Source organism: Phocoena phocoena, chromosome 4, assembly GCF_963924675.1.
Source record: "Phocoena phocoena chromosome 4, mPhoPho1.1, whole genome shotgun sequence".
NCBI classification, from domain to species: Eukaryota; Metazoa; Chordata; class Mammalia; order Artiodactyla; family Phocoenidae; genus Phocoena; species Phocoena phocoena.
The window spans coordinates 4,033,951-4,048,113 of NC_089222.1; the positions used below are offsets into that span (position 1 = coordinate 4,033,951).

At 38.6% G+C, this 14,163-nt stretch overlaps 1 non-coding gene across 1 annotated transcript; it reads left to right on the plus strand.

Annotated features, from left to right (window-relative positions):
* Positions 1-4,694: 4,694 nt before the first annotated feature.
* On the plus strand, positions 4,695-4,826 carry LOC136122982 (small nucleolar RNA SNORA11). Its single transcript, XR_010655870.1, has one exon. It is a non-coding gene; the product is annotated as a small nucleolar RNA SNORA11 (small nucleolar RNA).
* Positions 4,827-14,163: the final 9,337 nt, after the last annotated feature.

Consider the following 14,163-nt stretch of genomic DNA (forward strand, 5'->3'; position numbering starts at 1 on the left):
GTTCAGCTGGGGGAGGGTTGTAGCTGGGCGGTGCCTTTTACCTCTAGTCCTAAGAAACAAAGAGTACAGGAGGGAGAGCCTGGTAGGCTGTGGACTGAATTGTGTTCCCCCAAATTCATATGTTGAAGCCCCAGCCTCCACTGTGATTAATTTTGAAGACAGGGCTTTTATGGAGGTAATTCAGTTGAAATGAGGTCATAAGAGTGGAGCTGTGATCCCAAAGGATTAGTGTCCTTATAAGAAGAGACACTGGAGAGCTTTCTCTCTCTTCCCTTCCCCCGCCACCCCTCACTCCCTCCCCTTCTCTCCCTCCCCACCATGTGAGGACACAGTGAGAAGGCAGCTGTGTGCAAGCCAGGAAGAGAGCTTTAACCAGAAATCCAATCAGCTGGCCCCTCCATCTTGGACTTGTAGCCTCCCCAAAACTAAGAAAATAAGTTTTTGTTGTTTAAGCCACACAGTCTATGGCATTTTGTTTTGGCAGCTCAAGGTGACTAAGGCATGCTATACAGAGGGAGTCATCTCGTCGTGTGTTTATCACTTTAGCCCTACAACGAATTGGGCAGTGATGGCAAGAACAGACTCCAGTTCAGTGCCCTAAGTGATCCCTGGTATGCAAAGAATTATGAAAATTTAGCAAATAACATTAAAGAGTACCACAACACATAAGGAAAACAGTCATGTTCGTGAGTAGAAGATGTGATATTGTCAAGATGCTAGTTTGAGGCATTCCAGAAAAGAAACAAGATTTTCTGTAGCTCAACAAGCTTTTTCTAAAACTTATATGGCAGAACAAAGGACCAAGGTACTCACAAAGAACACTCAGGAGGAAAAAAAACTCTTAGGAAGACTTGTTGTACATGATATTAAGACTCGGTATAAAACTAATAAGTAAGACCAACGTATTTGGTGCAAAGATAGACAAATAGAACTGCATAGGGATCCCAGAACCAGTACAACATGTATGTGGAAACTTGTTATTTAACAGAGCTGACATTTCAGATCAGTGGGAAACAAATAGATGGTTGACTCTGTGGAGAAAAGGTGAAGTTAGATCCCTATCTCACACCATGTATAAAAATCAATTCCAGGTGAATTAATGATTTATACATAAAAGGCAAAATTTCAAAACTTTTAGAACCAATATAGGACAGTACCTTTATGACATCAAGATTAATAAAGTAGAATGCAAATCAAATGAAAGCCTAAGTAGCAATGTTAATATCAGACAAAATAAAGATCAAGGCATAAAAGATAAAGAGCAAAAATATATGCTAGAAAATGGAAAAGCATGAACATATGCACCTAAGAATATAGACTCAAAAAATGTAGAGGAATAACTGAGAGAAAGAAAGTGAAAAACAGATACATCAACAATTGGAATTGGAATTGAAGATTTCAACATGTTTCTCTCAGAACCAAATAAATTAAACGTAGCAAAAATAGGGGGAAAATAGCTATCAAAACTAATGTATAGATCTATATGAAAGTTGACACCCAAGAAAGAGAGAAAACAGATTTCTTGTAATAGAGAACACTCACAAAAATTAATTATGTAGAGCAACACAATGAAAACCCCAATAAATTTTAAAAAATTAATATCAGGACATGGAGGGGATGAGTGAAATAGGTGAGAGAGATTAAGAGGTACACACTCCCAGTTACAAAATAAATGAGTCACAGGAATGAAACATATAGCATGGGGAATATAGTCAATAGCATTGTAATAACTTTGGTGACAGATGGTAACCAGGCATATCATGGTGATCATTGTGTAATGGATAGAAATACTGAATCACTGTATTTTACACCTGAAACTAACATAGTGTTTTAGGTTAATTATACTTCAACAACAACAACAAAAAGTGGTAACTATGTGAGTTCATGGATGTGTCAATTAACTTGATTGTAGTAATCATTTCACAGTATATACATAGATTAAATCATCATGTTGTACAACTTTAAAAATCACATTGTACTGCTAAGTATACACAATTTTTATTTGTCAATAATACCTCATTAAAGCTAGAAAAAAATTAAATTAAAAAAATTAATACCAAATCTATTATATTATCTGAACATTAGGAAGAAATTGGAGAACAATAACAAAACAATAAATTTAAAAGCTGCATATGTATAGAAACTAAATAACTTGCCACTAACTAGCCCCTCCACCAAAGGAAAAAAATCATAAGGGAAGTCTAAAATCACTAAGAGGTGGAAAACTATGGAAACATTTTATCAAAAATTTTAGGTCAGGGCTAAAGTGATATGCAGTAGGAAATTTATAGCTGTTAAATGAATACAGCAGAAAGCAGAAAATATTTTTTTAAATTAACAGTGAAGGAAGTTGGGAAAAGAGCAATACAGAAAATCCAATGAAACTAGAAGGAAGGCAATAGTAAAAACAAGTAAAATAATTAAATAAAAACACAGAAATAATCATGAAGATTAATAAAATCAAAAGCTGTTATTTTGAAAACATTAATAAGGTAGCATGCTGACAAGAAAATTAAATATCCCATTCACTTATGAACATGGATCCAAAGTTAATTAAATAGATGACAGAACAAAACCTTCTAGCTAATGTCATCAACAATATTGTTTTTTTAAAAAGTCATGAATAAGTAGGGTTTATCCCAGTAATGCAAGAAAGTTTTGATATCAGGAAATCTATCAGTGCAACATTCCACAGTAAGGAATTAAAGAAGGAAAACGGTATGATTACTTCAATAGATGCCGAAAAAGTAATGGTAAATGTTTATCATTATTTTTTTATTAAAACACCCAGAAAACTAGAAATAGAGTGAAGCTTCCTAAATTTATAAATATCTGTATATCTAAAAAAACAGTAACAAACAATATGCCAAAATGGAAGAACCATAGACACATTCCAATAAAGACTGTAATCCGGAAAAGAATGCTGCCACCACGACCATCAAACATAGGACTTAAAGTCTTGTCCAATGGTATATGCAAAGCAAAAGAAATAAGAGGTGTAAGCATTATTTCCCAGACATGATTATTTCCATTGAACACACAGAAGAATCAATAAACCTTTAAATTAATGACAGAGTACAGCCAGATTGGTAGATATACAGTTATTCCTCTAACCCTTGTGCACTGTTGGTGGGAATGTAAACTGGTGCAGCCACTGTGGACAACAGTATGGAGGTGTCTCAGAAAACTAAAAATAGAGCTACCATAGGATCCAGCAATCCCACTCCTGGGTATACATCTGAAAGAAACAAAAACACTAACTGAAGAAGATACATGCATCCCCAGTGTTCACAGCAGCACTATTTACAGCAGCCAAGACATGGAAACAACCTAACTGTCCATCAACAGAGGAATGGATAAAGAAGATGTGGTACATGTATACAGTGAAATACTTACTCAGCCATAAAAAAGAACAAAATAATGTCATTTGCAGCAATATGGATGGACTTAGAGGGCATTATGCTAAGTGAAATAAGAGACAGAGAAAGATAAATACTGTATGATATCACTTGTATGTGGAATCTAAAAAAATTCCACAAACTAGTGAATATAACAAAAAAGAAGCAGATTCACAGATATAGAGAACAAACTAGTGTTACCGGGGGAAGGGGCAACAAAGGGGGGGTGAGGGGGAGGTACAAACTGTTGGGTGTAAGATAGGCTATAATGATGTTGTACAACACGGGGAATATAGCCAACGTTTTGTAATAACTGTAAAGGGAAAGTAACGTTTAAAAATTGTATAAAACATTTAAAAATTAGATTAAAAACTCATTCCTCTACACCAGCAATACCAAATAGATGATAAGATATAGACTATAGATAAGAAGATATAAGACTATAGATAAGACAATATAAGGAAAAATATGACATGGCTCAAAATAGCAATTAAAAATGTAAAGTATGTATCAGGATCAAACGGAAAGATAAACGATTTTTAGCTTTTCAAATGGAGAAAATGAAAGTGGTGGATTAGTTTCAAAAGTGACGGAAGAGCTGAACAGCAAGATCGTACAGTGAGCAACTCAGACACCAGCGTCAGAAAGAACCCACTCCCACTGCTGAGTGGGGAAGGGGCGTATCACCAGACAGCAGCTGGGACCAGGGGCGCCAAGGGGAACTGCAGCCTGAAAGAGGCAGAGGGGATCACTGTGGCTTCTCTCTCCCTCTTGTCCCCCAATCTCCCAGCTCTGCTTCCAGCCCCTCATCCATCCGAGTAGGAGCCAGCAGTCGCAGAGAGGGGAAAGCAGGTCTCATCTCCGCACTGCAGCTCCTTTCTGGTGAAACCACTTCACAGCTCTTGCCTCTGTGTTCACTGACAGCTTCCTGCATCACTTGGAAGTACAGTCTTCCAGCTCTTGCTAGGATCTCGATCCTCCCCATCTCTTTTTTGTTTTCCTTAACCCTGCCCACAAAACTGTAAAAAGAATCTTTGCTAAAATTTTCAGTCCTCTGAGGGGCCATCTGTTTCCTGAATTAGAAATGCTAAGTAGGAAATGTTAACTAACACATAGTACACTAATAAATCAGAGATTCCTCACACTCTGCTCCTAAACCGTATTTTCCTCCAGAATCACCTTCCGCTGTCAGGGGAAAAAAACCCCAAAAAATCAGACCCTAGAAGAAAAATGAGAGGATTCTTTCCTAAAATTTGAAATAAGATTTAATTTAGTCAATTAAAAATGCAACTCTCTGGGGTGTGCTCAGAGCAGGGGGCCTGAAGAAATATGGCTGTTCTGTTTACAACACACCAGACAGGAATCTGGGTTCATTGTGATAAGGGGCACAAAATTTGTGGCCTTCCTATGAACAAATACCCGACACGTGTCCCCTGAACCTCCACGTGGCTGCTGGGCAGGACCAGTGGGACAGGGCTCAATATCGGAAGGAAAACTACAGTATTCAGTGGGGGAGTTTGCCACCTAGAGCCTGTCCGGTCCATGCGTGGGTAGGCCATGGGTGGTCTTATAGACATAGAGGTTTCAAACCTCTCTTTTCAAGGAAAAGAAAAAGAAAAAGAAAAATAGATTGTATATGCCAATCTGGAAAAGGCAAAATTATGGAGACAACAAAAAGATCAGTGGCTGCCAAGAGTTTGGGGGGTGAGGGGAGATGAATACACAGAGGACAGAAGTTTTTATGAGCAGTGAAAATACTCTGAATGACATTATAGTGACGGATGTATGTCATCCTACTTTTGTCCAAACCCATAGAATGTGCAACAGGATTCAATTCACTAAAGTGAGCCCTAAGGTGAACTGCGAACTTTGGTGATTATGTGTCAATGCAGTTCATCCTTGGTTTAAAAAAAAAAAAAGTACCACTCTGTTGATAATGGCTATGCATGTGAGGGGAGGGGGTATATAGGGAATTTCTGTATCTTGCTGTCAATTTTGTTATAAACCTGAAACTGCGTAAAAAAAAAAAAAAAAAAAAACTCAAAAAAATTAACACTCAGGGTAGAAGTTTTTGGCAAAACTTTTGTTTCATTTTTATATATGTATACATATTATATATGTGTGTGCTTGTTGTACTGTGATGTAAAATGTATTTTTTAGATCAAAAAAGTTTGCAGGCCACTATAGTTAAGTAATACTGGCTAATAAAAGCACAAATTAACCTCAAAATAAAAAATGCAACTTTCTTTTCAAAACTTCTTCCTCCAGTTAGGAAAGTACTTCAACAGCAGTTTGACATTTGTGTGTCCTTAAGCAGCATTGAAAGGGTGAAGGGCTTTAAAAAACAACCAAAAAATAAATAAAATTGTAAAAGTCCTCTGTAGGACACACTGCACCAAGTGCTTCCAATCACTGGTCTCCAATGACTGTCAAACAAAAATTCTGTTTAATTTCTTTCACTATTTTTCTCTTTTTTAATCTTCTTGACTTTGAATTTTTAAAAATGAATAATTTAGAGAAGGCTGAAGTTGTCATCAGTAAATTTTATTGTTCCTTCTTTAGATAGCTATACTAAGTGCATTCATAATAGATTCATATTCATAATAGATATGCATAAGTGCATTCATAATAGATATTTTCATTCATTACGGATATTCTCAATTTCTGAACAAATTCCTTGCAAAGAGTGAAAAGAGTTATGTGTCAATTTCATAGAAGGTATTGTGAATTAAAACATTTCTGTATGCAGGGAAAAATCCAAATCTACCAATATTAATGCTATGTGTCACTTTTAGTATTAAAGTTTTACTCCTATTCTTGAAATACTTCCATCTGTACTCTCAAGACCCTGCTACCAACCCAAACAGGTCCCTTGTCTAAATTGTTTTATCTACCTGTGTCACTGACTCGTATCTTGATTGTCCATTTAGATAAAATTAAATTGATTTTATAGAGTTTGGTGGTATATGTTCAGGCTACTTCCGGTAGAAATTTTACTATATACCTCCTTGGTGAAAGTTCAAGCCACTTAGGTCATAAAACGGACAAAAAAAAGTCTCTGGATCCCTTGTGAGTCTCTTTATTTCCTTAAGGGAATACTCTCAAAGGCCTTTTTCAGTCAAAAAAAAAAAGCTGATGATTAATTTTTTTAAAAACTAACGCAGTATCTTCATTCTATGTTGTAAAGTATCTACATTCAGAGTCACTTTCTTCTTCACAAGCCGTATGTTCATCATAGAGTTTGATTTGTACATATATGAGTAGCTACTGGATAGAGCTGAATTTTTTTTTTAAATCTGTGAAAGAATAATTCAACCTTGCAAGTTACTCTCTATCATTACGAAGAAGAACTTCACCCAAGATTTTTCCTTATGATGTTTCATTACTTTTCCTCCAAGAAGGACAATAATTCAATTTCTGACTTGAGAGATTCCAAGTAACTCCTTCAACTGTCTATGCTATTTACAGAGTAGAGGAAGAATTTAAGGTCATTTTCCATTTTCTAGAAATGTGTTGTTTTTGTGTGCGTGTTAAAAATATCCTATTCAACACTCTGAGAAGACAGAGAAGCTAATGTTTCAGACAAGGTGTCCCTTTGAAGGGTGCCGCATCCGTTGATGGTTTCAAGGGCACTATGGCCTCACAGTCAGGAATCACACCTACAGTAAAATCTCACAGACCTGGCCCTATCTGTATAAGAAACCTGACTTTTTTGTTTTTACTTGATTATGTTATTTCCGGCAAATACTCATATATTGTAGAAAATTACTTTACACAATTGGACTTTAAGTGTGTCTGTAATATATAATATTCACTTCAAAAAGCTATCGCCTGGTGTTTCTCAACACAAAGATCAGCGAGTATAATTTTTTATCAACCATACTTTAGCAAATGTTTAAATATGTATCTAAGTTCAAGGTCATAGGCTTCTGTGGCTAATAATCAAGTCACAAGTTGGGATGAGAGAAGTGTTCCCATCTGCTTCGTTCACTCCCAAGGTCATTGTGAGGAGCTCAGGGAAAAGCTGAGTCTGTTAAAGATCTTAGTAATTTTGGGTGGGGCATAATTTTCATCACCCCAAAATAAAAGGTTAGGAAAAGAAGCATAGAAAAATAAATATAAATGATGATAACAGAAACAATGCCCTTAAACTCAAGAACATTTTAAACTTTCAAATAATTAACTATGTTGACTTTTAAAAGAACTTTAATCCATCATCTGTATCCAAAAATACTGTCAAAATGTTCTATAAAGTTCCCACAAAATAAATTACTCAAACTTTAAATACAGTTAACAATTTTTCTTCAAATTTGGCTTCCTTTTCATTTCTCATTAAGAGCTGAAATCCTGCCAAAGTTGAAATGTATAGTTTTACCTATTTTTAGTTAAAGTTTAAAAGACATTTTCATGATTTTTTTTCATTGCCTCCCATGCAAAAAGATTCTGGATAACCTGTTCAAGGTTCCCTCAAATAGGCTGGGATTTTGTTCAAGCAAGAAAATTTTAACCTCACTACCATTCTTTAGTTAGTTTTTCCAGTAAAAATTTTTGTTTCGTCTTTCTGATCCTCTTCATCAGAGAAGTGGAGCAATGTGGGGAAAATAGTGTTTAAGTTACTTCTTTAAACTTATTCCTTTACATTTAAGTAAACTACTTTGACTTTTAACTACTGTTAATGCAACACTGAAGACTAGATTTCAGATGAGACTTAGCTATAGAGGAAAGAACTGACCTCTAAACTAGGCAAGTAGGAAAGAAGCTAATATGATATTTCTGTTTAAACAGTGTCTATAAATGACTACTAAATCAGACTCTCACTCTTAAGAAATGTTTTCAAGTTTTACTTTCTATAGTTTGTTAGAAAAACAAAGTCTGTTGAATGTGCTTTTTAAGCTAAATATTCTCCTACCCTTATTCTGATTCTTCCCTGTTACCCTCCTTAACACCCATCACATTAAAGCCAGTCTTTTGTAGTGACTTCCATTTCTTCCATTTTGATAAATGCCAATTAATCACTAATAAATAGAGGTCATAATCACTAATAAATAATTCAAACTGGCCATCGCTACAACCAAAGTATGGAAACAAAAGCAAATCATCCAAACTGACTTACAGTTTTACTGAAGGTATGTTGACTACAGTAAGATCCAGAAATTCCACTTACAGATATATATCTGAGATAAATAAGTACATATGTTCACCAAAAAGCATGTTCAAAAATGTTCATAGTAGTGTTATACAGAATATCCAAAAACTGAAAATAATCCAAATGTATCTTTTTTACTGCAGTAAAAAAGGTTAAATAATAAACAAATTTGGCAATGTGGCAGGGTACAAGATAAGTATTTTTAGACATCTGACAAGGGGTTAATATCCAAAATATACAAATTGACATAAAAATCAATGACCTGATTTTAAAATGGGCAGAGGACCTGAAGAGACATTTTTCTAAAGAACATGTACAAATGGCCAACAGGCACATGAGAAGATGCTCAACATCACCAATCCTAAGGGAAATGCAAATCAAAACCACAATGACAGGGAATTCCCTGGTGGTCCAGTGGTAAAGAATCTGCCTTCCAATGCAGGGGACGCGGGTTCGATCTCTGGTCGGGGAACTAACATCCCACGTGCCGTGTGGCAACTAAGCCTGGTGTGCGACAGCTACTGAGCTCGTGAGCCTCAATGAGAGAGCCCGTGTGCCGCAAACTACAGAGCCCACGTGCTCTGGAGCCCGCATGCCACCTGGGTGGACAACAAAGAGCCCTCGAGGCAACAAAAGATCCCACATGCCTCAGTGAAGATCCCGTGTGCTGCAACTAAGACCCAATGCAGCCAAATAAATAAATAAATTTTTTTTTTTAAAAAAAGTACAGTGATATACCACTCATACCTGACAAAATGGCTATCTTCAAAAAGACAATGAACAACAAGCATTTGTGGGCATGTGAGGAAAGGGAACCCTTATACACTGCTGGTGGGAGGTAAATTGGTGCATCCACTGTGGAAAAGAGTATGGAGGTTCCTCAAGCAATTAAAAATAGAACAATAGAAAAATACAATCCAGCAATTTCACTTCTTGGTATTTACTCAAAGCAAACAAAAACACTAATTTGAGAAGATAGAGGCACACCAGTATTTATTGCAGAGTTATTTACAATAGTCATGATACAGAAGCAACTCAAGTATCCATTGATAGATGAATAGACAAAGAAGATCTGGCATGTATATGCAATGGAATACTACTCAAACAAAAAGAAGTTCTTGCCATTTGAGACAACATGGAGGACATTATGCTAAGTGAAATAACTCAGACAGAGAAAGACAAATAGTACATGATCTCACTTATATGTGGAATCTAAAAACCAAAATAAGCAAAGCATAATGAAAAGACTCACAGATACAGAGAACAAGCGGGTATTTGCCAGAGGGGCTGGGTGTCAGAAGGGCAAAATAGGTGAAGGGGATAGTGTAAAAGGTAGAAACCTCTAGTTATAAAATAAATAAGCCATGGGTATGTAATATATAGCATAAGGAATATGATCAGTAATATTGTAGTAACTTTGTATGGGGAAAGATGTACTATACCTATCATGGTGATTATTTCATAATGTATTGATATTTAAATGTCAAATCACTAGGTAGTGCACCTGAAACTAACATAATATTGTACGTCAACTATATTTCAACAATAATAAATAAATATTATCAGACTCTGGGAAAAAAGGTGAAAAGACAACACACAGAATGGGAGATAATATTGGCAAAATATTATCAAGACCCAAAAGGGACTTGTATCTGGAAAACAAAGAGAAACTTAAAACTCAACAATAAAAAACACAGAAGTGAAAGAGTGGCATGGACTTATAAATACTACCAAATGTAAAATAGATAGCTAGTGGGAAGCAGCCACATAGCACAGGGAGATCAGCTCGGTGCTTTGTGACCACCTAGAGGGGTGGGATAGGGAAGGTGGGAGGGAGACGCAAGAGGGAGGAGATAAGGGGATATATGTATATGCACAGCTGATTCACTTTGTTATACAGCACAAACTAACACAGCACTGTAAAGCAATTATACTCCAATAAAGATGTTAAAAACAAAGATGTTAAAAAAAGTTTTAAAATACGTAAATGATCTGAATAGATATTTCTCCAAAAAAGCTATACAAATAGCCAATAAGCACATAGAAAATGCTCATCATTAGTCATTCGGAAGATGTAAATTAAAACCACAGCGAGACTCCACCTCACACCTACTAGGCCTGCTATAACCAAAAAGATACACAATAGCTACTGCTGGAACACTCACACATTGCTGGTGGGAATGGATTATGGTGCAGCCACTGTGGAAAACAGTTTGGCAGTCGCTCAAAATGCTAACCATAGATAACAACACAGCAGTTGCCCTCCTATCGATAGACCCTAAGAAATGTCTACACAAAAACTTGTATAAGAATGTTCACAGGGCTTCCGGGATGATAGCGGAAGAGTAAGACGCGGAGATCACCTTCCTCCCCACAGACACACCAGAAATACATCTACACGTGGAACAACTCCTACAGAACACCTACTGAACGCTGGCAGAAGACCTCATACCTCCCAAAAGGCAAGAAACCCCCTACGTACCTGGTTAGGGCAAAAGAAAAAAGAATAAACAGAGACAAAAGAATAGGGATGGGACCTGCACCTCTGGAAGGGAGCTGTGAAGGAGGAAAGGTTGCCACACACTAGAAGCCCCTTCGCCGGCGGAGACTGCGGGTGGCGGAGGGGGAAGCTTCGGAGCCGCGGAGGACAGCACAGCAACGGGCTGCGGAGGGCGAAGCAGAGAGATTCCCGCACAGAGGATCAGGGCCGACCGGCACTCACCAGTCCGAGAGGCTTGTCTGCTCACCCGCCGGGGCGGGCGGGGCTGGGAGCTGAGGCTCGGGCTTCGGTCGGAGCGCAGGGACAGGACTGGGGTTGGCGGCATGAACACAGCCTGCAGGAGGTTAGTGCGCCACGGCTAGCCGGGAGGGAGTCCGGGAAAAGCCTGGAGCTGCCGAAGAGGCAAGAGACTTTCTTCCCTCTTTGTTTCCTGGTGCGCGAGGAGAGGGGATTAAGAGCGCTGCTTAAAGGAGCTCCAGAGACGGGCGCGAGCCGCGGCTAACAGCGCGGACGCCAGAGATGGGCGTGAGACTCTAACGCTGCTGCTGCCGCCACCAAGAAGCCTGTGTGCGAGCACAGGTCACTATCCACACCCCCTTTCCGGGGAGCCTGTGCAGCCTGCCACTGCCAGGGTCCCGGGATCCAGGGACAACTTCCCCGGGAGAACGCACGGCGCGCCTCAGGCTGGTGCAACGTCACGTCGGCCTCTGCCGCCGCAGGCCCGCCCCGCACTGCGTGCCCCGCCCCCCCCCCCACCCGCCCCAGGCCTGAGTGAGCCAGAGCCTCCGAATCAGCGGCTCCTTTAACCCCGTCCTGTCTGAGCTAAGAACAGACACCCTCAGGCGACTTACACGCAGAGGCGGGGCCAAATCCAAAGCTGAGCCCCTGGGAGCTGTGAGAACAAAGAAGAGAAAGGGAAATCTCTCTCAGCAGCCTCAGAAGCAGCGGATTAAAGCTCCACAATCAACTAGATGTACCTGCATCGGCGGAATACATGAATAGACAACGAATCATCCCAAATTAAGGAGGTGGACATTGAGAGCAAGATTTATGATTTTTTCCCCTTTTCCTCTTTATGTGAGTGTGTATGTGTAAACTTCTGTGAGATTTTGTCTGTAGAGCTTTGCCTCCACCATTTGTCCTAGTGCTCTATCCATCCGTTTTTTTCTCTTAATATTTATTTTTTAATTTTAATAACTTTATTATATTTTATCTTACTTTACTTTATTTTACTTTATTTTCTTTCTTTTTTTTTCCTTCCTTCCCTCCTTCCTTCCATCCTTCCTCCCTCCCTCCCTCCTTTCTTTCTTCCTTTCTTTCTATTTCTACTAACACTTTCTTTCTACTTTTTCTCCCTTTTTTTCTGAGCTGTGTGGATGAAAGGCTCTTGGTGCTGCAGCCAGGAGTCAGTGCTGGGCATTTGAGGTGGGAGAGCCAACTTCAGGACACTTGTCCATAAGAGACCTCCCAGCTCCACATAATGTCAAACGGTGAAAATCTCCCAGAGATCTCCATCTCAACACAAGCAGCCAGCTTCACTCAACGACCAGGAAGCTACAGTGCTGGACATCCTATGCCAAACAACTAGCAAGATGGAACACAACCCCACCCATTAGCAGAGAGGCTGCCTAAAGTCATAATAAGTCCACAGACACCCCAAAACACACCACCAGACGTGGACCTGCCAACCAGAAAGACAAGATCCAGCCTCATCCACCAGAACACAGGCACTAGTCCCCTCCACCAGGAAGCCTACGTAGCCCACTGAACCAAACTTAGCCACTGGGGATAGACACCAAAAACAACGGGAACTACGAACCTGCAGCCTGAAAAAAGGAGACCCCAAACACAGTAAGATAAGCAAAATGAGAAGACAGAAAAACACACAGCAGATGAAGGAGCAAGATAAAAACCCACCAGACCTAACAAATGAAGAGGAAATAGGCAGTCTACCTGGAAAAGAATTCAGAATAATTATAGTAAAGATGATCGAAAATCTTGGAAATAGAATAGACAAAATGCAAGAAACATTTAACAAGGACCTAGAAGAACTAAAGATGAAACAAACAATGATGAACAACACAATAAATGAAATGAAAAATACTCTAGATGGGATCAATAGCAGAATAACTGAGGCAGAAGAACAGATAAGTGACCTGGAAGATAAAATAGTGATAATAACTACTGCAGAGCAGAATAAAGAAAAAAGAATGAAAAGAACTGAGGACAGTCTCAGAGACCTCTGGGACAACAATAAACGCACCAACATTCGAATTATAGGGGTTCCAGAAGAAGAAGAGAAAAACGAAGGGACTGAGAAAATATTTGAAGAGATTATAGTTGAAAACTTCCCTAATATGGGAAAGGAAATAGTTACTCAAGTCCAGGAAGCACAGAGAGTTCCATACAGGATAAATCCAAGAAGAAATATGCCAAGACACATATTAATCAAACTGTCAAAAATTAAATACAAAGAAAACGTATTAAAAGCAGCAAGGGAAAAACAACAAATAACACACAAGGGAATCCCCATAAGGTTGCCAGCTGATCTTTCAGCAGAAACTCTGCAAGTCAGAAGGGACTGGCAGGACATATTTAAAGTGATGAAGGAGAAAAACCTGCAACCAAGATTACTCTACCCAGCAAGGATCTCATTCAGATTTGATGGAGAAATTAAAACCTTTACAGACAAGCAAAACCTGAGAGAGTTCAGCACCACCAAACCAGCTCTACAACAACTGCTAAAGGAACTTCTCTAGGCAAGAAACACAAGAGAAGGAAAAGACCTACAATAACGAACCCAAAACAATTAAGAAAATGGTAATAGGAACATACATATCAATAATTACCTTAAATGTAAACGGAGGAGATGCTCCCACAAAAAGACACAGATTGGCTGAATGGATACAAAAACAAGACCCATATATTTGCTGTCTACAAGAGACCCACTTCAGACCTAGAGACACATACAGACTGAAAGTAAGGGGATGGAAAAACGTATTTCATGCAAATGGAAACCAAAAGAAAGCTGGAGTAGCAATTCTCATGTCAGACAAGATAGACTTTAAAATAAAGACTATTAGAGGAGACAAAGAAGGACACTACATAATGATCAAGGG